This window comes from Eleginops maclovinus, chromosome 4 (genome assembly GCF_036324505.1).
Source record: "Eleginops maclovinus isolate JMC-PN-2008 ecotype Puerto Natales chromosome 4, JC_Emac_rtc_rv5, whole genome shotgun sequence".
NCBI classification, from domain to species: Eukaryota; Metazoa; Chordata; class Actinopteri; order Perciformes; family Eleginopidae; genus Eleginops; species Eleginops maclovinus.
The window spans coordinates 32836858-32862162 of record NC_086352.1 but is presented as its reverse complement, the minus strand read 5'-3'; the positions used below and the strand labels follow the sequence as shown (position 1 = coordinate 32862162).

The window sequence follows — 25305 nt, the reverse complement described above, 5'->3', positions numbered from 1 at the left end:
TATGAAGAGATGTTTGTATACATTCAGCCTGCGCCTTGGAAAGCAGCGATGGTAGTTGAGCACAGCTTAAAGACATCTGGATGCGATGAAATGCCATTTGTCTAAACAATCAAGAGTCTTACCAAAGCCACCCAACGTGCGCTGTGCTTTTAGTACATACTTGTGCAATGTGCTTCAACAGAAAGCGTTATTGACAAATATTTCATTGCGACAGCCTCGTGGGATCTCAAAACGGGATCTTTTTTTTTTTTGCATCATTCCAGCTTTCCGCTGTAAACATAAAGCATTTGTGACGGCTGTGTACTTGAGGATGGATGAGATGCAGGGAAGTTCATTTTAAAAGGGGGGGAAGGTGGAAATAAAGAGAGACATTAAACCCTGGTGGCATTTGATTATAAATAAGACTGAGGAAAACCAGTGAGATCATAATCTAAATACTTAAATAAAATGCTCATTCGTGGTCGGGGAAAAAAAGGGAAAATGGTGAATAATAACATCATATTTTGTGTTTGACAAGCAGCCATCACTGGAACAAAAAAATCGGGGAGTTTTAATGAACTTGACTTTCAAACGTTACAATATAAACATGTCTGGATGGATTTCTACGAGGGCTAAAGACACTAAATCATAAGATAAACAAATAGAACGAGGTATCATCTGTCAAAAGGAACGCCACACCTATGGATTTATTTTCTCCTTAATTCCATTTAAACAATTGGTCTGGGCGGTCATGGCAGCCAGTGTTCTGACTATGCCAATGATGTGTGTGTGTGTGTGTGTGTGTGTGTGTGTGTGTGTGTGTGTGTGTGTGTGTGTGTGTGTGTGTGTGTGCGTGTGTGTGTGGTGAAGGGGGCAGGCAGACATGACTGGGATAATAAGCGTCATGGAATCTAATCAGATTTCTAAGAGGAATTGATTGTTGTGAGGCAGCCGGTGCAGGAGTGGGGTTGACAATAAGCTGAAATATAAGTGTTAATTTTTATGCTAATCCTCTGGCATCTCTGTGTGATGCAATTTGGTCCAGCAGCCCCTCGACTTTGCGCCGCAGATATGAAATTGTCCCGCGCAACATAGAAAATGTCAGCTTGCCAGACCCTGAAAGCTTGTAATTTATCAGGTATGTTTCTATTAGTATGTGTCACAGTTGTTAGGGAGCCACATGCGCAGGCAGGCAGCCACTACCTCGCTTTCACCCTCCCTTTCCTCCCCTCTATATCTCACTCTTTGTAACCCTCCACTCGCCTCATCCTCCTTTCCCCATCTTTTCTTTTTTTTCCCCCTTCCCCGCATTGCCATCCACTTTTTTTTTCGCACACACACAATGGCACACACCGTGCTTGTTCTTAAGATGGTCTCGGCTCAGTGGCTGCTACACTGGGGCCTTAATGTATTATCATATATCGGGTGGTCCTTGCCCCCTGGACAAAAGGCTATTTAATACAATTTAATGACATTCCCAAGAATGAGGGAGGGGTGGTGGGGGGCTGGAAAGTGAGGGATAGAGTAAGGGAATAAAAGAGAGAGGGAAGGAGGGAGGGGGGAGGAAGAGAAGAATGAAAAAGAAACGCAGAGGCCCAGATGAAAATAGCATCTGTGTTTTTCATGGCTCACCCATACAAACATTGCTGTGTAAAAATCTGACTCTGTCTTTGTGTTTTTATGTAGGTTTCTGTCTCCACCTGCAGAAAAAATGCAGTGTGTGGGGGGGGGGGGGGGGGGGGTGGGGGGAGATGTTGGTAGTGTGTGAAAGTGTAGCACATAGTGATACAAACACTCAAGAGCAATAGTAATACTGCAATGTAAGTTACAAAATACGTTGCTATAGGGTACTCCATTTGAGAAATGGAAAGGGGGGTCCTATTCTGCTCATTTATAGGTTAATATTTGTATTTATTGTCTCTACTATGACTTATTTACATGATCTAATGTTCAACAAGTTCTTTATTTTTCTCAGACTGCCTGTGCTGCAGCACCTCTTTTCACCCTCTGACTGAAACCAGAGCCCTGTCTGCTCTGATTGGCTAGCTGGCTGGCTCTGTTGTGATTGGTCAACCACTTAGAAATATCCGCCCCTCAGCCTATCCCAAACAATTTGCTGGAGCGCTAGTTAATATAAGTGTGAGTGCTACATAGTGATGTCCTTATGTTACAGAAGTAAAAACAACTGTTATTCTGCTTTTTGAGTCTTTCCCTTTCCTGTAGTGTGTTTTATAGGTTTGTGTGCATGTACTGTAAATGGTCTGCAAGGCTGAAAGTTCCTTCCAAAGGGAGTTTCTCTCCCACACAGAAAATAAGAATATATCACCTACATTTTTGCAATACATCACAATATATTAAATCACAACCCCTAATTTGCAATATATCAGCAGATTATTGCCAATGCACATCCTTAAATTGGCTTGTAAAATGATTTGATGTTAAATATAGTAACTTTAGCTATCAAATACATGTTTTAAAGTAAATAGCAAAGTAGTTCCCACTTAATATAGTGAAGTAAAGTAGCATAAAACTACAAACCTCCCCTTAAGTACCTCAATAATGAGAAAACTACTTTCCCCCACCACCTGTTAGTAAGCTAAATGCAATCAGTTTTGGCACAGATGTCATCAGTGAGGATAAAACCCAAGGACAAACAGTGTGTTTTCAGGATTCCCAGCAAACACTCCTCTATTTTTAGTAATGTGCCTCTTTTTGCTTAAACACAGTTAAAATGGCTGTGCTTGGCGCTCATAAGTTGCGGAAAGCCAGTCAGAACTGTACTCAGAGGGCCCCGAAAAGACTCTGAAAGGTTTGGATGCAATTCACATATAGGTCAATTAAATGCAACAACATCTGCTCTCTCCCTACCATTTGCATATAGCATTCATATGTTAATGATGTCCCTTGTTTTTTTTTTTCTGCGTGTGTGTATGTGCATGTGTGTTTGTTTCTCTCTGTGTGTATTTCTTTTTTCCTGTACTTCCTCCCCTCCTCCCAGTCTCTTTGTATCGCCAAACAAAAAGAGATGCAGCAAATTTGGATTCATACTTCCCTTTTTCGGGAAAAAAAAAGATACTCCCGTCCTATTTTCACTTCCTCTCGATTAAAGGGGAGGTTAGACGGGTGCCACAGTTGTTCCATTGCTGTGCCCCTGATTTTCACAAGAAGCCCCTTTAACAGCAGAGAAGGCAAGGCCCTCTCTCTTCCCCAAGCAGCTTAATGCCTTATAAATCAATGATGACACAGATGGACTAGCGATAATCTATTTAGAATGCCTCACAGCAAATATTGTTGTGCAGATGATTAGACTGCCAGTTATTTTAACTCCGAACCCTAAACCCGAGCTTCCGCTTCTCGTGATGCTCCTCACATTTATATTGATATTTTTGGTTATTTGAGAGACAGTCAGCCGGAAAGAAATGTTAAAAATGGCAGCTGCTTTGGACAATTATTTGCATTACTTGTATATATTTGTATTGTTGTCATATATATTCATCCTTTAGACTAGACTTACAAAGTGTCGTGTCAAATTTGTTTGAAGACTGCAATTTTTATATAATTATTGTTTTGGCTTTTTTTTGTCTATTTATGTATCTATACATATATAAATATTTTTTAAATATTGGATTCTTTGGGACAGTGACACACAGCATGTTAGACCCCCTGTTTGTGCCACACACACAGAGAACTGATAATAAAGTTGTCTTTTATTTAGAAATGAAAAGTGAAATCATGTTGTCGCAGGGCAATGGGTGTCTACATACAGACAGTGTGTGTGTGTGTGTGTCGGGTGGCATGGGCAGCTTGAGGAACAAAAGACTTGAAGAGGTGCTGGTGTCTGTGCCAAGGCCATAATGATAAGGCATGTTTCTTTAAAGAAGGAGGGGCGGGGAAGGCAGACCTTTAACAGAATTGTATACTCGGGGCATTTGTGTGTGTGTGACACGAGGGGGGTTAATGGCAATCCAGGGTCTCTGCCCCTTTTCATGGTCGATGGGTCTCAATTTAGCGTGCAAGGAGGAGAAAAAAGAAGAGAAGAGGAGGAGGAGGGGGGCAAAAATGAAGTGGAGGTTGTCAGACGTGGCAGCTGCTCCGAGGCCCCGATAAATATAAGCCCTTATTGATCGGTTGAAAATGAAAGATCCCCGAGTGGCGTGCAGTATTTAGCTTCTTGTCTGCCTCGTGTCAGCGGTGGCCTTGCCCTGGAGGGATAGATTTTCAGCTGTGCCTCCGGGCACCGCAGCGCCCGGGCTTTGATTTCATCTTTAACCTTTTTCGGCTGCGTTCCCTTGACCTCTGCAGCGGCGCACGCTGAATTTGTTAGAATTTCATCCCGACGCGGACCACTCTCCTCCTCTTCTTCTTCATCATCCTCGCCACCCATAAGCCTGTCCATCTTCCTTTTTCGCCTACTCAGGTCTATATTTCATCATCGCCTCCTCTTCCTTGTATTTTTTAATTTTTTTATGAAGTGGTATAGCAATTTTAGGACGAGTGCAGACAAATACAGTGTCAGGAACACACAGGAAATAGTGTTACAATTAAAGACAAAGAAAAAAAGAAAAAACCAACAACAACAAAAAAATGAGCAATAAAACACGCTATGTGTGTGTGTGTGTGTGTGTGTATGAGAGAAAAGAGGGAGCAGAGGTGAGAAAAGTATTCAGATCTTGTACTTCTACAGAAATGTTAAAGGAACAAGTGTTCTACATTGACCTATAGTTTTACCTATCAAAATAAAAGCTCAACTTTAATGCACCCAGCAGTTCATTAAGAAGCAACTCAGCAAAAAGCTTATAATGTATGTAAAGGGAGAATAAGTCTTTTCATTTTGTGTTCATTTGAAATCTATTTGGATTAAAAAAAAAGTGGGCTGGAAGTAAAAAAGAGCAAAAAATTGAAATACTCCAGTAAAGTACAACTATCTCAAAATTGTACATAAGTAAATGTACTTTTACACTACTGAGAGGGAGATAGCAGGAAAGGCTCCTATTTTAATTTTTCCTCTCCTCTGTTTCCTAAAGGTGGCCATTCTAGTAAGCAGTAGTCGGTGAGGAGCGAGAGGCCACTTGATCCGAACAGACAGGTTCTATCCCAGCATGCAGTTGGTGTGTTAAGGTAAGCTCTGGCACAATGCATACCTCAACCCGTAAAGAGAAAAAAAAAATCCTTAACATTTTCCACATTCTTCTAAACCCTGTATTGCTTCTCGCACTGCAACGATAGAACACACACACGAATAAATGCACACATACGCTCACACACTCCAACTGTTCGCCTACCATTTAGTCTTATCCCCAAAGGCACTCTGTCTTAAACCACAACACACACACACACACACACACACACACACACACACACACACACACACACACACACACACACACACACACACACACACACACACACACACACACACACACACACACACACAGTCACACAGCTACAGTACACTGCTGCTATGTGTGCAGACAGAACTTGTAACAATCTGGATTGTGATAATCTATGATAATCATCCACCACATGCCACCTAAAAACGCACATGGGTGGCATTCAACACCCACACTGGCACATTGCTTCAGTGCGTCTTGCCTCCCTCTGCCGCCCCTCCCCCAATGTCACTACCTCCAGCGTCAATGTCACCACTTCCTCGGTTCCTTATTTCTCTTTTATGTATGAGGAGGCACACCGGGAAAAAAGGAAGGAATCTCGAACAATTTATGTTTGGCATTAGTGTAATTGAATTCCACTCGTATATCAAAGTAAGAAAGTTGCGAGGTGCTCGGTGATATAAATACAAGGTAGGGCTCCACGAAAACAAGGATCCGTCCCTCCCCTTTTCCCTTGTCTTCCGAACATTGTCTCCCATCTCTCTTTTTTTTTTCATCCTCTCCCTCTCTCCCCTCCTTTAGCTAGATGGATGATAAATTCCCAGCCAGAGAGCCAGCAACAGCTGTTGGCAGACAGGCCTGATATGAGAATAGCAGCATAGGATGAGCAGGCATTAAAAATTAATATGCTATTTAGCCTAGGTGTATTTTAGGTATTTGACATTTTCATGTCCGGGACAGACTAAATTTATTCATAGTACAGAAAAAAATAAAAAAATAAAAGAAATAAGAAGAGAGGAATGGGTGTAGGGAATGGGGGGGTGGGGGGATATAATGCAGGGAACACTAACGGAAGGCCATTGTGGCTTTATGGTCACCCTGTTTCACCTTGCATACCACCATAGTGATGGCAGGGGTGGGGGGCGTTTGACTACACCATATATTTATACCTTATAATAGAATATGAAAAGGCTGTGGGAAGTGGAATCTGCTTCCAAAAAAGAAACTCTTTCACTTCACTTTTATCTGCACATCGAAGCAATACAACATCCAGGCTAACATTAAATGGAAAAACGGTCAGCCTTTATATTAATGTCTAATTAGTGTTAATGGTAAATGTGGTCAGTACAAGCAATGCATTCCTCAATATATGCTATATTGACCCCAGAAGCTGAGTTTTACATTTCTACCTTTCACAATAAAAGTCCAACCTAAATGCAATAATTATTTCACTAAGGCACAACTCAACAAAACAAATAACAATATATGTTAGGCGACAGAAAACCTACTCCAAGATAAGCTTTATACGTCTTTATGGTAAAATTCCTCAATGTGCTGTATCTATTGAGAGAAAGCTGGGATTTCCATTTTTTACTTTTCTCAATAGAAGCCCAACTTAAATTCATGCAGCGTTTTACTAAGGATCAACTCAACAGAAAAGATTACAATAATTGTTTTTGAGAGAAAAAACATAATCAAAAGTAAGCAATTTGAAAGCAGTACAATATCCAGGCTAAAATTAGTATCTTTTCTATGAATGTCTGATAGGTGCTGATGGTAAATGTGGTCAATAAAAGCAAGACATTCCTCAATGTATTCTACATTAACTTATAGTTTTCCTGTTTGACCTATCAAAATAAAAGCTCAACTTCAATTTGCTCAGCATTTCAATAAGAAGCAACTCAACAAAAAAAAGCTTGTTATGTATGTTGGGGGCTAAAAAGTCTTATTTTATTATTTTTAAATCTATTTGGCTAAAAATAAACAATGGTTTTGGAGACTTACCTTGCCAGGAAGTATTGTAAGTTCCATTGATGTAGTTTTCTCAAGCTCAGCTCAGTCCTCAGTGGATACAGTTGTCATATAGATCGTTTAGAAGTTTCAATGCGAGCTAAGTTTGTTATTTAGTGACTTTACAACAGGTGGTCTTGCCTTGGGAAGATCTACCTTGTCCATTTTAAGCAGATACATTGGATGGATAAAGGACAAACTGCCCTTAATCATCATCAATGTTTCACACTTAGTCATGTGTTAGTGAGATCACTCTGTATTGAGTATTTCTTAGAAATGTACTGTTTGTTTTTCCTGACAGGAAATCTCTGTGGGTAATGTGAATAATGAGGGTTTTTTTAAGAAGCATAGCTTGAAGGAGCTTGACTTAACGCCAAACAAGCTCTTGGAAACGAGGTCAGGTATAATCTTTTTTTTTTTTTGCTCAACCAAGCATATGACTTTGACATCGGAGACAGGATGTTTGCATGCCACAGTCAATGTTGGTTTCCTTTAACCAAGACAACCTTAACTTGCTATGCCAAACAGACCCTTAACTACAGTCTCAGCAGATCGAGGTGATTTATCGAGCCTTGCTGAAGGTGATGTGTTAGAACAACACTCCTCCCAGACTTCACAACTTAATTCCAGGAAGAAGACAATGTGTGAACATTTATGTGTAAAAATTTATGAAACTTCATTAAAAAAACAAAAAAACAAGATGTACAGAACAGTTTAGTTGCATGTTGAGGAAAGAAATATTGCAGTAGAGTAGCAATATCCATTATTCTCATTCCTCCAGATTAGAAACTGAAACGCCAGCTGTCATTACAGACAAAATACTCAGCAATGCAAACTTTTCATTCTGTTGAACTGTAAACATGATTAAATGCAATTCTGCTGCAAAACATACCATGCATTCAGAAGATGATACAGTGGATAGTTATGTTGTTGGTATTTTAATCCTAAATCTCCAACTCTTTTACAATGACCCAGCATTGGAGAATTGTTAGACAGTCAAACACAAATCCTCTGGAGGTCCACACAATAAAAAGTACACTTCCCATGCTGTCCTCTCTCCATCACTCCGTCTCCCTCCCCCCCTCAGTGATTAATGGCTAATGCTGCTCCAGTACATCTCTATATCCCTCCTCATCCCTCCCTGGCTAATCGTTGTGAAATCTTAGACATGGCCTAGACTTGGCCTCCTGGAGGAAGAGGGGGGTTGGGTTGCATTGGATCAGGAGGATGGTCATTTCCACCTACAACAGCATCCATATCACTTTTGACTTTCTTCTTCTTTGATATACCATTGCTCCTCGGCTTCCTTTACCTTAAAAATACTTTTAGTTGTGTACTTCCATCAATAGGAAGGTCAGTAGGTCTTTTCTTTCTCTGTACCTGGGTGCAATCCATCCAACTCTTATCGCTTTATGGTACTTCAGAAAACACTTTCTACAAATAGCAATTTGTGTCTTGTCTGTTGCAATGTTTTCTTGTAAAAATGGACCACCACAATTCACTACCCATTCAAACTGAGTTATGACATCACAAGGATTGAAGAATGTACAGCTGGGCTCTTTATGGGTTTACGTGGGCCGCCCCTATATGCTGATAATAGGGTATAAAATCTAAAAATAATATGAGAGCCTTCAACTGACACCGAACGTTTTTATGCTATTAAAAAAACAACTTGCAATCATCATATATACTAATACAACTATGTATTGTAAATATCAGGTTTGCTAACCTCAGTTGATGCCTGCTTGTAGATAATTCATCTTTTAACAGAAGACAACAACTTCAAACAAGTATTCCCAGCAACTGATTTAGCTAGACCATAAATCCAACATTATTCAGAGACCTTTACCAATAGTTAAACAAATCCTCTTTTTCCTAGTAGTTGGATTGTAACAGTGCCACAAAAAGCAAGGAGTTTTGGTGGTTGTAAAGTGGTTTGACTCCAAAAAGTAAACCGGTTGATTTAGGCTTGGCCACAATCTTTTCTTAACATTAACCAAGCACTTTAAGTTGACCAAACCCGACAAAACCATAGCCATAGGAATGGTTGCCAGAAAAAGCATTAAAAAGTAATAACACGATGGAACCATGCTTTGACTTCCTGTTAAACTGTATACTCTGCATATAGTCAAATATAACCTATGATCCATTCACTTTTTTCCAGTTATGTCAATTGCAATCGCTGTCTTTGTCCAAGTATTGTTTTTCGTTTTGTCAATTTGATCTTTCATGTGGATCTCAGACTCCTGGTCAATGACGTCAGCGAACATTTGGAAGATCTCCATGCCAACTCTATAACTAGTGAGCGAACCTTGATTTTCTGATGAAGACCCTGAGAGGCGTTGTTAAGTGGAATTTAGAAATGACTTAGAGCTGGATTTAATTATAACCACAGTGCATGCACCTGTGCTAACTCACCAACCAGCATGCAGCATTATCACAACAGTCTCACTTCTAATTGTCTTTATTTATACCTCCGGTTTAGCAATTACTCATTTTCCACCTTTTACCTTGCACCCTTCGTTTCTTGTCTTTTCAACTCTTTGTCTACTAATTATTTGATTTCATTTCCTCGATTTTCTACTTTCAACCCTCCCCTCTCACCCCTTTCTCTCCATCTCCATTGCTTCCACACTTGGCAGTAGCTTCCCGTCGCAGAAGTGCAAGCGGTACTGTATATACACTGACTGTTATTACCTTGGGGAACGTTTAGCAGCTCTGTGTTTAACACCATATAACCTCCGCTACACCGGCAGCGGCAACGAAGGGAAAAAAAAAAAAACCTGGGGAGGTGGAAACCAGAGACGGCTTGTGTTAGGTGAGTGTTTGACTGATCACCAAGGATAAAGACGACAAGAGAGAAAGAGGGAGCGTATGACAAGCCTGTTTTATTTCAACCTATTGGATGATCAGTGATTCTTAAGCAGAGGGAACATTTCTTGCGATATCTCTCACTACAAAGTAAATAGAAATCAAAGCCCTTCAACGCTCCGAGACAGAAGCACTATATGAAAGAAAGTATCTTAACAACCTCCTTCATTTCTTCCCTCTGTACTTCCCATTGATTTCACGTAACTGGTGTTAAGTGAAACTATTTGAGAGTCAATGGATCCACTTGACTTTGTGTCTCATAGGTAGACCGTGATTGGTTCCAAGTAGGGTCAAATAAAGCTTGTGGTTAATTTATCTTTAGTAGTAATGTTTTCAAACTCCTAATTGTGTGATCAGACATGGTTTGATAACCATTCAACAAATTAAAATTGGTAAGTTTTTCCCTTTGAGTTCCTCACACAGTTTGGTGTCACAATGGCCAATGTGCCTTTGAACCTGCAGCATCTTGGCAGATCACTGTCACTCCCTATTATTCAAGCATCCCCTGAGTAACATATTGCATCCCCCTTCACCTCCCCCACCTTATCCAGCAATCCCCATTGCAACCCCCCTTCTTGCTGATAGGGATCTGTGGGCGTTGACGTACGTCGCGGAGGGTTTCAGAGGGGTATGGGAGCAACTTGACGGATAACAGGACTACCAAAGGGAGTCAAAGACGAGTCATGTCCGTGTCCATCAATGTACTTGTCCACAAGTGCGGGAGGGAAAGTCACGTAGACCAAACATCGACATCAGCTCGGGGAGGGAGACACACTGTCAGGTGATTATCAGAAGAAAAGATTTAAAGAGCGTTCAGGGGGATTGGGCACTGAGACATGAGATCATACACTCATCCGTACAGGGGTTTCTCTCCCGGTCCCATCATCCTCCCAGGATATCAGCTTGTAATTGATATATGGGCTCGGCTGTCTCTTTCTGTGTGTGTGTGTGTGTTAAGGTCGACTTATCTAGATTTCAACTGCGAGTCATCCGATTGGCTGGTTCCTGATGGACAGAGATGGATGAGCGCTAGTAAAAAAAAAAAAAATGTGCGTTTCATTTCACAATTCCACAAAATGTGTTATCAAAGTAACTTCTAGCATATTAGCGACAAGACTCCCTAACCCTCCTTCATATCCCCCCCACCCCGGGCCTCCCTCTCCTCCTTTGTGGCATTGCTCGCTCGCCTCGGCAGGCTTCCTGAATTAAACTGCCGGCTTCCTGTTCTTTTATATGCACGGCCACATCTGGGGCGCCCGCTCGCAGGGCCCCGCCGCTTAATAACAATCACCTTCCCTTTCACTCGGCCCTGATTGTTTCTAATTCGCCCTGACAGATAGTAGCTGACAAGCCGCCCGCGCCTCCCTCCCTCCGTGACCCGAGCTCACTCAGCACACTTATAAGGCCTGTCATTTTTAATATTTGATTTTCACTTCGTAGAAAGTTATGTGTTTTAGAGCTGCCACAGCCACCATCGCCACCCGGCCCCTCCTCCCCGATCGCATGATGAAATCAGTATTTAACTGAAACCACGTCCAATGGCTCCCTTCCTATCCGCTCCGTCCCCTTCTTTAAACCCTCCGTCTCTTCATCCTCCTCTTTCATTAATTGTCTTTCCCTCTCTCTGCCTTCATCATTTCCACCATCTCTTTTCTTTCTGTCTCTTTCACTCAATCTCTCTTTTGGTTTATGAAGACAAAGCAAGCGGGAGAATGCAGCCGTGGGATTGTAAGGATTTGTGTAGGGCAATGTCTAACCAGGATAGGGAGGATTAGTTTAAAAATGTAATCCGTTACAATTAAAAAAAAGTAATCAGTAACCTAATCTGAATATCACTATATAAAGGTAATGTAACCTGATTACTTTCCATTACTTTTGGAATACCTCTATATCATGCAATGCAAATGAACAAAGAGAAAATACATATCAATCAGAGGTTTTTAATTAGGTGTATTATGTAAGACAACAGAACACTGTGACCCTAGAAAAGAATGTGTCCTCTGCTAAGAGATTTTCTTTATAAAACATGCCTTTCATTAAGCATATTTGTTATGTGATTGTAAGGGATTACCGTTACCTTTTTTTCATATCCTGATTACTTAACCCTGTTACCGTTCCCAAACCAGTGACTAACCAACAGTGAGCCACCTTGGCAACCACACTCGTGGCATGTACAGTACAAACCCTAAGAACAGAATGGTGTGTATCGACATAACCGGCATCCACAATCCGTCCGTCAGACTTAAAGCATACTGGCTCCCAGCATTATTTGCTTTCAATTGATTCCCATTAAAGTTATATGGAGCCATGTAAAATGCATATCAGGTAGGCTGATCATTAAATGAAAGGATGGATTCATCGACAGCTTGACGGATGACATTTTGCTGAGCGATCCATACAGCCCTTCGATAAAAACACAATTTGGAGCTTAAGACAAAGAAGGAAACAAATTGAAAGCAAGGCATTGAAGATGGAGAAGGACATAAAGAAAATGAGTAGAAGATGGATTTACAGCAGCACAGAAAAGCTCTACCATTGTGCATTAACACAACATTGACACAGTTGGAAAAAAAACACCATTTTTCTCCATCATTTTAACTATATTTCCAGAAATGGATCATCAGCAAAGATCTTTTTTTGGCTTTTTGTCTTTATTTGACGATCAGTAGTGAATATATAAAGATACATTGGTTTGAATCTGTGGGGAATGACAGATAGGCAGAATGTGAGGTTGTGGAGCTCATTATGGCATAAACGCCCGTGTTGAGGTTCCCAACCGGAACACTAACCCTATAAAACGTATTGTTCCCTTATTTAACAAAGATAAAAAAAACATATGTGTGGTGCCTAAGCAAACTCTTTGCTTTCAATGTGACGCCCCATCATCCACAACGCTTTTCTAATTTTGAATTGACAAATACTGTATGAATTTAACAATTATACTATTTTCTATTTGTTTTCCTTATGCCATGTCATGAAATGCAAATATATACATCTACAAGTAAATGTGTTGATGAACAGCACTGAACACAGCCAAAAAAAACAATGGGCTTCATTAGTGATTCGCTGAGAGAGTCGTATAATATTATTATTAGTCCTTTTTTTCCCCATTGTCGAGTTAATGTCATACAACAGCGTCAACCATAGTTTATTTGCCATGGCCACAATATTTTTCTAACCTTCGTCCAACCATAATTGCACCTTTTTGTAAAATGTGTAGACATTAAAAAGGCGAGAAATTTGGATTGGATCCCAACATAAACCTTCTTGGTAAACCTAATTTGTTCGGCTTTAAGGGACTCAAAGTCAACGGTCATGTTTATTGATGGAGTAGGGCGGTTTATTCCCCATTTGCCGCTGTCTACGGAGGACATATACTGCCTTGAAATGAACATTGGTCACATTTAAGCACTAAACAAACAATGTATGCTGCCATTTTCTAATGAGGAACACGTCCTGGGTCACATAGATAAAAACCAACTGTAAATGATATCATATCATATCACTCTCCTTCAAGACAGTAATACCATAAAAGATAATCCATCATCAGATCACGACTCTGCAAACACGTTTTTCCCTGTTATTGCACTCAGCCTTGTGCACCCAAACATTGTCTAACAAACATAACCCCACCCCCACCCCACCCAGCCCACTAAGACATACTTCCATTTCGGGACACCGAGGTGCCCGAGGCGCACCCACTGCCAATCTCCGTATTTACCCGACGACAAAAACACAACTAATTGGAGTACCACTGCATGTTTTCACTAAAGGCACAATTTAATTACATCTGAGCTGGGAATGAGTATTTTGGGAATGTCTGTATGTTCATTCAAACAAATGGAGCGAATGAAAAGCAATATTTGTTTTGCTTTGATTAGCAAACGGGCAGGGTAATTTGTTAAGAAGAAAATGAGTGAGGGCAGAAAATCTCAGTTTAACCCCCAGCTTTCCAGTTTCGGACTACTTTCACTCTGTTTCACACACATCCTCAAACGTTTGTGCCCCTTCCATCCCAAACATTAATGAACTTTTGCTCCTGGCTCTGTGACTCTGACCTCCCTCTTCTCCTCCATTTTTCTTATTTCTATCATTTTCCTGGCTTTTCCCTGATCCCGAGTCTCTGTCCTGTGGTCCTCCTGTTCATAAATCCTTTATTAATAACTCGGTGAATAATGTAAAGAGTATTGTTTTCTCCAAGGTTGTATTAATAAACATGAATGAATTTATTTGTCTTCACCAAAGCATGATTAATGCACATTAATGCCTGGATATTGCTCACTCTGCCCTGCATCACCAAACACATATCACCCCCACCCTGTCTCTCCCCAAAACAAGAAAAAAAAGACCTATCAACATTAAATATTTATGGCATGATATTAATGGTTTTGTAAAGAAAATAACAAGTTATTAATCCTCTGATTAACAACTGATTAACCTTTTTTATTAAACACGTGATCCGTGCATCATCGACTCAGGATATGTCGACTGACTGCGCTGCAGAATAATTATTTTTGTGTCTTTTCTAATTGCAAAAATCGCATGGCTGAACTATATGCGTGTGTATGTGTTATTTTATTTATTTTTTGCCTTGACACATGCATAGATACTCCATTCACACTTGTTCAAACAACATGAGATGTATGTAGCCCGAGATTACGACGAGGGATAAAGGAAAGGAAGAAAATTAAACACACAAACATAAGTGGCACATTCTTTCGCATCGAGGCAGAACAAGAGCAGCGACTAAATTTAGCTGCAGATCTGTTTTAAAACAATGGGGTTTAATTCACATATCCGTTTATTCTGCAGTCACTGGCATGGGGTGGGAAAGTGGAGTGAAAACATGGCTGAAGGACAAAACATTTTTTCTGCTTTTCTTTGTCTCTGCTCATCTCAAAGCTATTGTCTGTGTATTTTTAGTTCTCGTCAACTGCAAGACAGTTATGTTGTGTCTTTTTTATGACAAAATACACTGACTTCAGATTGGAAAAGACTGGATTAGACGCAATTAGAATCTAATTCAGTAATGAGTATAAAAAACAGTTAAGTATTAAGTCAAAAAGTAGTCATTATGCAGATTTGCCATATTATATTATAGTTTATGATTTAGATTTGCTCCTTTAGTATTAAACTGAGCATTATTGTGTGAGGCAACATGTTTTAAAGATGACATTGTTTGAGTTGGATAGATTTTACTTTTATTTTGGCGGGACACGTAAGAATTTTAAAGCCAAACATTAGGTCTTTATGTTAAAATGTAATCAGCAAAGCCACTAGTTAATATAGCTCTTAGAAAAATCTAGTGAAGTAAAAGTTTAATTTTAACTGTTAACTCTAACAAAAACTTTCTTTGTTACAAAATTTGTTTTACTTTATTTTCCGCACTTTGTCATAATCACATTATTTAAAGTTAATTAAACAACCGTTTTGATTTATTTCTGTTGCCAGGCCTTCTTCACACATACAGAAATGATAGATCTGAACGGCATGTTGTATATAAATAAGGTATTCATGTATGAATTCTCTTTGTGTAAAAGGAAGCATAAAGTGTCAACAAAGCTCAGTTTCCTGCAACCCAAGCTTTTTTTGTAAGCTACACTGGACTTTTCTTTGGCCTACTTTGTCAGTTTTTAAAAAAATGAAATAAAGGCCTGAGCAGTGTAAAAGACATAGCCCATAGATTTCGTTTTATTAAGTTGCTTGAAGTGTGCTTTGGAACCCTTGTGAGTTTTTTACTATTTTTATTTTCCCATGATGGATCGCCCCTCCTTGCTGCAAGGGGTTTTCTTTGTAACCCTACTCCTTTATCTTCTTCCACCTCTTTCTTATTCTGCCCCCCCCCCCTGCTGTTCTAAACATCAACAGCTGACTTCACCTTGTCTACTTCCTCTTAACTGTTGAACCTTGGATGGCCACTTTCCCACGTCTCTACACAGATCTCAACAATCCAAATCCTCAGTTATCTCTTTTAAAGAACATACTGCCGCTCCATCTCTTTCTTGTTTTGTTTTCGCTTTTGCTAATGCCGTCCCTGGAATCAGCGCAAACCATTTACACAGGAAAAACAAAATCTTTGAACTCGCCTTTAGTGCCATTTGTCCTAATTACAGATCATTGTATCTCTGTCAAAAAAAAAAATATTCGTTTATTGTAATGTTGCTCCTGCTGAGGTCCAGCCTTATTGGAACTCCCTTATAAGACCTGGATTCATCACACATACCACCCCCCCAACCCCCTCCTGTGGTTGCTTTCTTTTTGCTCTCTGTCTCTCACCAGCTCTGTCTGTTCTTGCTCTTTTCACATTTCCTCCTCTTCATTCTTCTTTTCTTTTTTTTTGGAAGATATCATTTTTTATGCTATCATCAAAATGAATTAGGCTGATCCCAAAATACGCAGAAGGACATATGGTTTGGCCTAGTTTCTAAGAAGTGCCGGGTTAAGTTTTTGGTCATTTTATGAAAAGGATGTGTGTATGTGTGTGTGTGTAAGAGTGTGTGTTCCTTTATTTGGATTTTCAGTGTCTTTTGGGACTTGGAAGGTATTTATAGTACTTCTCACACAGAGGTGGACTTCACGGTAATTAAGAAAGCAGTAAAGGTATTTAATTCCACTTTTCTGATCACTGTTTTAATCTCCTGTCCCGCTATTCTTGAAAAATGCACACGTGCACAGAGCGGCAGGTACATGAGCCTTAAGCCTCTTATGACTGCTTGTCTCCATGCAGTGCAGACACAACACTGTGTCAGGGAGAGGTTTAGGCATGGTGCGGTCCTTTCTTAATTATTGGGGGATTGCTAAGCAGATACGACTGTGCTTTCCCTGCTGGGTCAGTGGCAGCCTATGAGATTAGCCGTACACATTAGCTTCAGTCAGAAACAAAAATGGGAAATGTGTTCCGACAGAAGTTAAAGACGTCCAGTACCGTGTAAGACTCAAGATTGAGTTCCTAGAATGATGATTGCTACACATTCATCCATTGTCATAAGATTGCTACACCTTTCTCTGTATATTTCTGCTATCAAATGTGTGATTGTATAAAGGCCTGTGCTCCCCAGTTGCCTCAAATATCTACAAGAAAAGTGTCTTTTTATTGAATTAAAGAAATCCACTTCTTGAGTTGCGGGCTTTGATTTTCAAACAGGCCTTTGGATGTAACACACATGGGACTATAGTGTCTTCCTTATTTGAAAGAATAGTAGAGTCACGAAAAAATGATTGTGTGTGGGTGTGTGTGAGAGATATTGCTGTCTGTTACTTGGCTGTGGTGCTGAAACTGACGTTTAAAAATACAATTCTAAACCGTATAGTTGATCCAGTATATAGGTGATAATAATATGTGGAGAAACATAACAAATGCAGATGCTTCAATACAGGGTGCAAAGGGTCATTGAATGGTTTGATGAGTATAAAGTGTGAAATGGGAATCATATGTTTACTCATATGTTTAACCTGATTAGCTAGCTATGAAACCGTTCCATGTTCTTGTGCCTTTGCAATGTCGTGCATAAAACAGCAAAGCTCTACAATTAAACAATTGTTTCAAACTAGCACTCCTGACATGTGACTCTTTAAATTTAAAACATCAATTAATCAATCAATCCCATTTTATTTGTACAGCCAAATTTCACAAATTCAGCATTTGACTCAGGGGGCTATATAGTTGAAAAATGACACCCTTCGTCATTAGACCCTCACATTGTACAATACAAATCTCAAAACAAAACCCCACAATTAATAATGAAGAAATGGAAGAAACCTTGGGTAGAGCAACAGAGGAAGGATCCATTACTGGGGACAGAAAGATGTGCAGTAGGTATTGTGTATATGAAATAAAAAAGACAATCCATTTACAACATAGAGAGTCCAAATGTAGGGAAAGATAACGTATATCAATTAGATAAATGAAAATGGAACCAAGTGGATATCAACAAGCCTTATCATCTGGTGACTTTGACCCAATCAAATCCTTAGAGAATGAATGACAGGTATAATTGAAGCTCTTCTGGTTTGTGGAGGACCATCATCATTAATTTGTCAACATTTGTATTCCTAGAACTGCATTGAGGCCTGAACCTAACTTTTTAACCAATCTCCCCTAACTAAGTTTAAGCTAAGCAATTATCTGAATCTTAAACTACCCTGAATCCAAAAGTCTAAGTCTAAAAGTGGGACATTTGTTGAGTTATACATGTTCTCGATGTAGAGTGGTTGAGCACCCAATTTTCCCCTCTCTGGAGCTCAGAGGCCTGTCACTCGGCTGTGCACACATTAGATTTGTCGCGGAACAAATACAGAGACAAGTCGAGCGCAGTCAACACACTCCAAGCCATCGCTGAGTTTCGTTTGGAAGATGATTCTTTTGCCTCCTTGTCACCAGCGCGAGTTTGGACGTACCATCACAGGAGTTTCGGTGACAGCCCGGTGAAGGCTGCTTTGTTTGCCTAAGTCGTCTCCATTCCCTTTAATGAGCCATTATGGTTATGTTTTGTCTCAGTTGTGTTCGTTGGCTGGCTGAGTTTCTGAGACGGCAAGTCAGAGGAGAAACGGGTAGGGGGTGGCGGTGATTGGGGGAGGCCCCCTGTCTTCAAACGTCCTTGTAGATCTTTGAGGAATAAGAAGCTGTTTCAACAACACATTAAGTGAAGGAAAGAAATTTAAGAAATCATATTTTTGTACAAGAACTGGGAAAGTGATCTCTTTGTAGAAGCTTCAATCTTAAGTATTAGACAATATACGTCCAACTGTGACCCATTCAATCACCAGTGGCCTTAGAATTAGGGTTATGGTTTCCACTTTCTTTAAAAAATGTTGCCTAAAAAGTCACCAAAGGCCCTTTGTAACGCTAGTCCTTCAAGAAAGCAGAAAAAAACTTCCTGGAATCCTCAACTTCTAGCGTCTGTCTTAAATGTATCCCAAATCAAAAGCCTTGAAGTGTCTTGAAGCCAAACTCTCCACTCTCTTCCATATCCTCCCCTTCATTTATCTCGCCTGGAGGTGCGAGGAGCTTCCTGTAACATAGCGGGATGGGAAGGGATGGGATGTTGAAGAGGGGGAAGATGAGGGGAGTTGGGTGGCTAAGCAGACACTGTGACAACCCACCTGTCAGCAGGTACTCAGTATAATTGGTAAACGAAGGCCGCGGGATAGTAGTGGGGCTCCTTCTCTTCTCTCTGTCTTCTGCTCTGTTCTCTGTTTGACGAGTATTTGAAGTCGTCGGAAGCTCGTTCCTTCCTTGTTTGGTTCAGAGAAAGACAGAGGCCAACCAGGAGAGCAGGAAAAAAAGACAAGAAGTGTGAGAACATGTGTTAAATCTGAATCGCGAGCCTGGTAAGTTCGCTGACGGTGATTAGCCAAGGAGTGGACAGCTATCGCCTGTACATGTCATTGTGGATCCTGAATGGATAAATGTATGCTTCATCCTTATTCGACATTTCCTCCTCTCTCTCAATGCCAATTCCAGCCATCAAGCTCTGTTTGCCCTCTAATGAAACATATTCATCTTCATCACACACTCTCGCAGCTCTCAAACTTACTTTACAGCACAGTCAATTAAACCCTTAGGGGCCACTCTGTGCGAAAAAGGATATATAATGCTTTGACATTTCAGCGCGTCCACATTAGGCACACCCATAGAACATTCTCCTTTGAGCTGGATGGGAAAGAGTCATAGTGGAGCCTAGAGGTAGAGGAGCCAGTCAGAGGGATTGGGTCTCTTATAAGCTAGTTAGCTCTTTGGATTCAGTTACTTATGCTGATGTAATAGGGCAATTGTAAGCTGATACTGAAGTCTCTCTGTGACCCCTACACTGGCTCTTGTTCTCATATTAGGCTACCTAATATATACTTATGCGTATATAGTGTAACGGAGACTAGCTAAAATGGACTGAACTCAATTGAGGAGTGTATTAATGCCATTTAGGCTTCCTAAAATATCCTTCTAGGGACTTTTATCTAAATCTGGGATTGTCTGCTTGAGTTGGCCCCTCCTAGACATTCGTATAGTCATTGGAACAACTGGGGTCAGCAGTGTAACAATGCAAAGCAAGTCCCTTAACAAGCCTATGCTGCGGGGCTCAGTGTGTTTGTGTGTGTGTGAATGTCTCCCAAAGGCTTGTAGTTGATCCTGCATCTTGATGGCATGAAACAGCTTTACGGGGCTGGCTTCTCCTCAAGGCTGAACATCACTACTCATAACCCCACTGACTTGGGGGCACTAACTTGGATGTGTGAGTTCACGCTTCACATGCATGTCTTAAAGGCACAACTCCATAGCCAGTTAAGTGTAATAAGTGTTCACTAAAGTCCGTTTAATCATTGCATGCTATCACACTGAAGGATTTATTCTTTTTTCAGTAGGCAATGACATATTTTGTTGGTTTTCTGTCAAGCCACATTACATTGGAAGTAGTTTATTAAAAAAAAGGAAATCGTTATTCTTTCATCTACATTTTCCTCTGTATCAGCAGAGGTGTTAGAGGTCAAACATCAATGAGACAATGCAACATCAATTTCCAACTTCGAGTTGTGATGGCATATACATCCCAGTATCACTACTAATTACATTCATGTTGATAACCCATGATCGACATCCAATATCAACCCCTTTTGTGTTTAGGTGGTACAAATTAATTCCCAATTAAATTATTTTTGTTCATTTAAAAAAAATAATAACTGTCCACTTTCCTGTACATCTATGGATCTTGGCTGTACTGATATGTAGGACTTCACCACTTCACCAGTGTTTGTGGTTAGATGTAAGTAATAAAAGTACTTTACTTAAGGTGAGAGAAAGATTTTTGTTTCAGTTCATATTCATACATTAAACATGATATGAATCATACTTCAAGTCGCTTTTTTTTTCAATATTAAAACAAGACCAAGACCAAAAACTACGATTTAAAAATCAGCAAATTGGTTGTTTCGAGCACATATTGTATTACGAAATGTTTTTATAGTGACCATTTTACCAATTTGTTTAGTCTAAACATACATATATCAATGTTTCTTTAGTAAATTGATAAAATGCTTTACATATATATTCACACATGTTTATAGCAACACTTAGTAAGGCAATTCATAGGATACAGCCTAACCTTCAGCATACATCAACCCTATCCCTAGACATAGCTTATGATCCATAAACCCAATCTTTACCTATTAAAATGTGTAAATTATAGACATTAAGAAATTGGTAATAGTAATAGGAATGTTTATAAGGTTTTGATTCATTTTGTGGTTGACTACAGAGGACTGAGAATATGATCATTTGGTGAAGATAGACTTTTATTAATAATAATGAATTGGCAAAAAACAATCAGTCCAAAGCGGTTTTGGTAAAATGTGTGTAGTCTAGCCAGATGCTTAGACGGTCTTAAGATTTCCGTTCCATGCTTACTAGTTCAAACTCAAGAAGGGGATTTGAAGTTTAAAGAAATGTTTAATACCAGAGTAATATCCACAGTTCTTAGCTTCACTTATGTTGTGTTCCTTCATTTATGTCCTGCTGTCACATCCAATGGATCAAGCTTTTTTAATTCATAGATAGCTATTTCAGATTTCCTATTGAAAGAGGGATAATGCAGTTTGGTTTTTGTACAGGATACTAATGTCGACTGTTTTATGGCAGATTGAACGTGATTCCTATTTGTTGATTATGTTTGTTTGCATCAGTAGATCTGTGTGTGTGTGTGTGTGTGTGTGTGTGTGTGTGTGTGTGTGTGTGTGTGTGTGTGTGTGTGTGTGTGATGGGTAAACTCTATTTAAAATGCCCAGCCACCGATATGTAGAACAACAGCGCTCGGCTTCTATTGTCTCGTGCTGCTCTATGGGGGTTAGCTGGCACTGCATGTGAACAGATGTGTTTCAAATCATTGTTGTTATTTACCAGTGATAGGCTACAGCTCAAGAAAATGTCCCCCCGTTCTGATTTATTCATTCGGACAGTGGATTTATGCAGATGTGCTGAAAACCAGGATCTTTTCTGCATGGATAGACGGGCAGATTCATTATTCATGAAGCTAATGCATTGTTTCTGTTGCTTTATATCTCTTTTTTTGTTCTCTCATCCTGCTTTTTTTTCCCTTCCTCTCCTTCTTCTTGCCGAATTCTCCCAGGCAAAGGTTGGCAGTTGCATGTCTGTGTTGAAATGAGAAGTTTGAAAGCGCTATCTCTGTATATATACGTGTGTGTGTGTGTGTGTGTGTGTGTGTGTGTGTGTGTGTGTGTGTGTGTGTGTGTAAACTGATTTAAATCGCTCTTTGAGCCCTACAGAATGGCGCTTTAAATGTTAAATGGGGGTTGAAGCCTGCCTGAACTAATTTGTAGGGCTTTGCACCATGTTGACATTTAAATGTGATAAGAATAGCAAACTGTACCGCCGACCTATTTTGAAGATGCTTTCGGAATACATTCGCATCAACTGTGGCCTATAATTAATAAAAAAAGACAGGCCTCCCTCGCTCCAGATTTGATTATAATACAACCTTATAAACACACCAGGGATAGATGAGAGGAGACGAAAGAAGAAGACGAACTAGGGGAGGGAAGAGAACAAAAAAAAAAAACAGCATAAAATAACAGGAATAAAAAACAAGAGAAATGATGGGGGCAGGAATTAAGAGGGAGGTGGATTGCGAACACCTGGTCTTTGAGGCAGATTGCGTTGGCTGGCTGCTGTGCTATCACATTACTCTGATCCTGCCTCTCTTGTTTGTCAGAGAGAGAGAGAGAGGGAGAGAAAGGGAGAGCGGGTGGTGGTGGTGGTGGTTTTTTGGGGGGGGGGGTCGGGGTGTGCAAAATCAGCATGCAAATAACACCACATTGTTAACTTAATCAGATGCAAGGGGGAGAAAATATGGAGAGGGATGGGTGGAGTGCGGTGGGGTTGAGCAGGGGAGGGGAGGGGAGGGGTGGCCTCGCCAAGGAGGTGAGACAGAAAAGGAGCATTTTTTTCAGCGATGGGAGACGGTGGTGCAGATTATAACCCCCCCCCACACCTCCCACCGCTGCCCACATCCAACAACCTGGGGCTGATTCGGAAACTCATGGAGGACACGTTGTATGTTTGTGTATTGGGGGGAGGGGGGCAGAGGGGCTCTTCAGCGCTCCATCAAGTGGCCGCGGCTAGTGAGCTAGCTCGGCCAGTATGGCAGACAATTTCATAATGCTATACTTAAATGTCAAGATATTTCTGTCCGAGGTCCGAGCGACCCATAGCGACAACGGCAGCAGTTGTGCTTCTTTCCTTAATACCCAGAAGTGGACAGCTGCACTGTTAAGGATTTTTGTGATGCATTCTTTTTCTTTAGCACCTAATCAGATGGGAAACACACAGTAGCATATCCTCCCTACCCGGCATTTCGAAATGTTTTTGGAAACATTTGCAGGACAGTATTTCATTACATCATAACTGGTTACAAATACACAGAAGTCCACGTGTGTGTGTGTGTGTGTGTGTGTGTGTGTGTGTGTGTGTGTGTGTGTGTGTTTGTGTAGGATTGTGTGTGTGTGTGTGTGTGTGTGTGTGTGTGTGCGTCTTTTTAATGAGTGTGTGTACTGCAGCCTTTGTTGTTGAAGACAAGTGTGTGATGCTGAAGGTCAGGAAGGGCAGAGAAGAATGAGAGATATGTTGGCCGGGACAGACAGCTCCGAGCTGAAGCTCTGGTGCTGACAGACACGAGGAACCCTGGAACATTTCCAGAGAATACCTTCAGAAAGACACACGCACACGCACGTGTGCACGCACGTACACACACATGCACGCACACACACATGCACGCACACACCCACACACACACACACACACACACACACACACACACACACACACACACACACACACACACACACACACACACACACACACACACACACACACACACCACACACACCAAATGTTATCTTCATCATATTATATCCTCATCAGCAGGGGTAAGTGACATATTTGAAGGGAGAACTACTCCTTTAAAGTGAAAGTAATGCACTGAAAAGCCCATTTAGGTAACAGTATAAAGGTATAAGCATCTAAATGTACTTTACAACATGTATAGGTAGTCATTTTTCACAACAGCCCATTACAGAATACTAAACAATATTGCATTATGATGTTGTTGCACTAATCTGTGCATCACTTTATTGATGGAGCTTATAAAGGAGTTACTTTTTTACTATATATACTAACAGGTTGCTTGTGCAATTAACCAATGGATCAAAAATGTCCTTTTTATTCAGTTTTCAAACCTAATAATTTCATGTTTATTGTATAACAAAAAAAAAGAAAGATGAGTCCCCTTTTAAAATCTAATACATGCATCTTTGCATGAGACAGAGAGAAGAGAAATATAGAGGTTGTAGAGGCTATACACATGTCAAAAGTCTATTAAACATAACATTTGAACCCACCATTTCTTCCCAATATTATCAGAAATGTAAAGTAAAGTTCCATTTATTTATTTTTTTAGTCAAATAACTTTTACTTTTTATTATTTATGGCACAATAATAGTTTGAAACAACTACACAAATAATATGTTTTAATTGTTCTCGTCAATATTAATGATTGTGTAGTGTCTATAGAGGTGCAGGCCACTGTCAGTAAAATGTGACAAGTGAAAAAACAAAGCTGTTTCTTAAAGGCCAATAGGATGGAATGCTCATACCTAAACTTACGTACACTCACACACACACAAAAACACACCCACTTTCAACATTAGGCTTAATTTGTGTCTTATGAGTTGTTTGCATATACCTATATATTTTGAACCCCAGGTGTGTGTGTGTCTGCATGAGTTCTGCACCAACCATAATCCGAGCATCTGTGTTTGTCTGTGTGTGTAACAGTATGTTTTGTAGTCCAGTTCACAGAAAAGCTTTAAAAAAAAAAAAAAAAACCTCTCCTGAGTTTTCACCCAACTACTCCTTCCTGCTTTAATCACCAAGGCGTTGGCATCACACACCGGCTCGCTGACATGTCACTTCCTCTCTCTCTGTGTTTCACTTTTCATCCCTCTTTCATTTCTTTTTATTTCCTCCTGTACATTTTTTATCCCCCCCCCACCACCCCGACCCCCATCTGTGATCTTAAGAGCACTGTTTTTCTGATAAAGTCTGATAGATAAACATGCTTCTCTTATGTTCCCCGAGGCCCCTCCACCCACTCTCCCGAGAGCACACCCCTCCAAAGCACTTCCTGCGCTACAATTAGTCCGTAATAAATACACCCTGGCCTTAAAGTAGATAATGCCCAATTCACTCCCTCTCTCTTTTTTTTTTTGCTTTTATATTAAGTGCCACATTAGCTGGCCCGTATGTATCTGACTTTGAAGAGTGCGTTGA

General features: G+C 40.3%; 1 protein-coding gene across 1 annotated transcript in view; it reads left to right on the top strand.

The window, feature by feature from the left end:
- Window positions 1-25305, top strand: part of znf536 (zinc finger protein 536) — a 206290-nt gene that overhangs the window by 81001 nt on the left and 99984 nt on the right. Inside the window, 1 exon segment of the mRNA XM_063882540.1 lies at window positions 5004-5097. The gene's annotated coding sequence lies outside the window, so the exon portion shown is untranslated.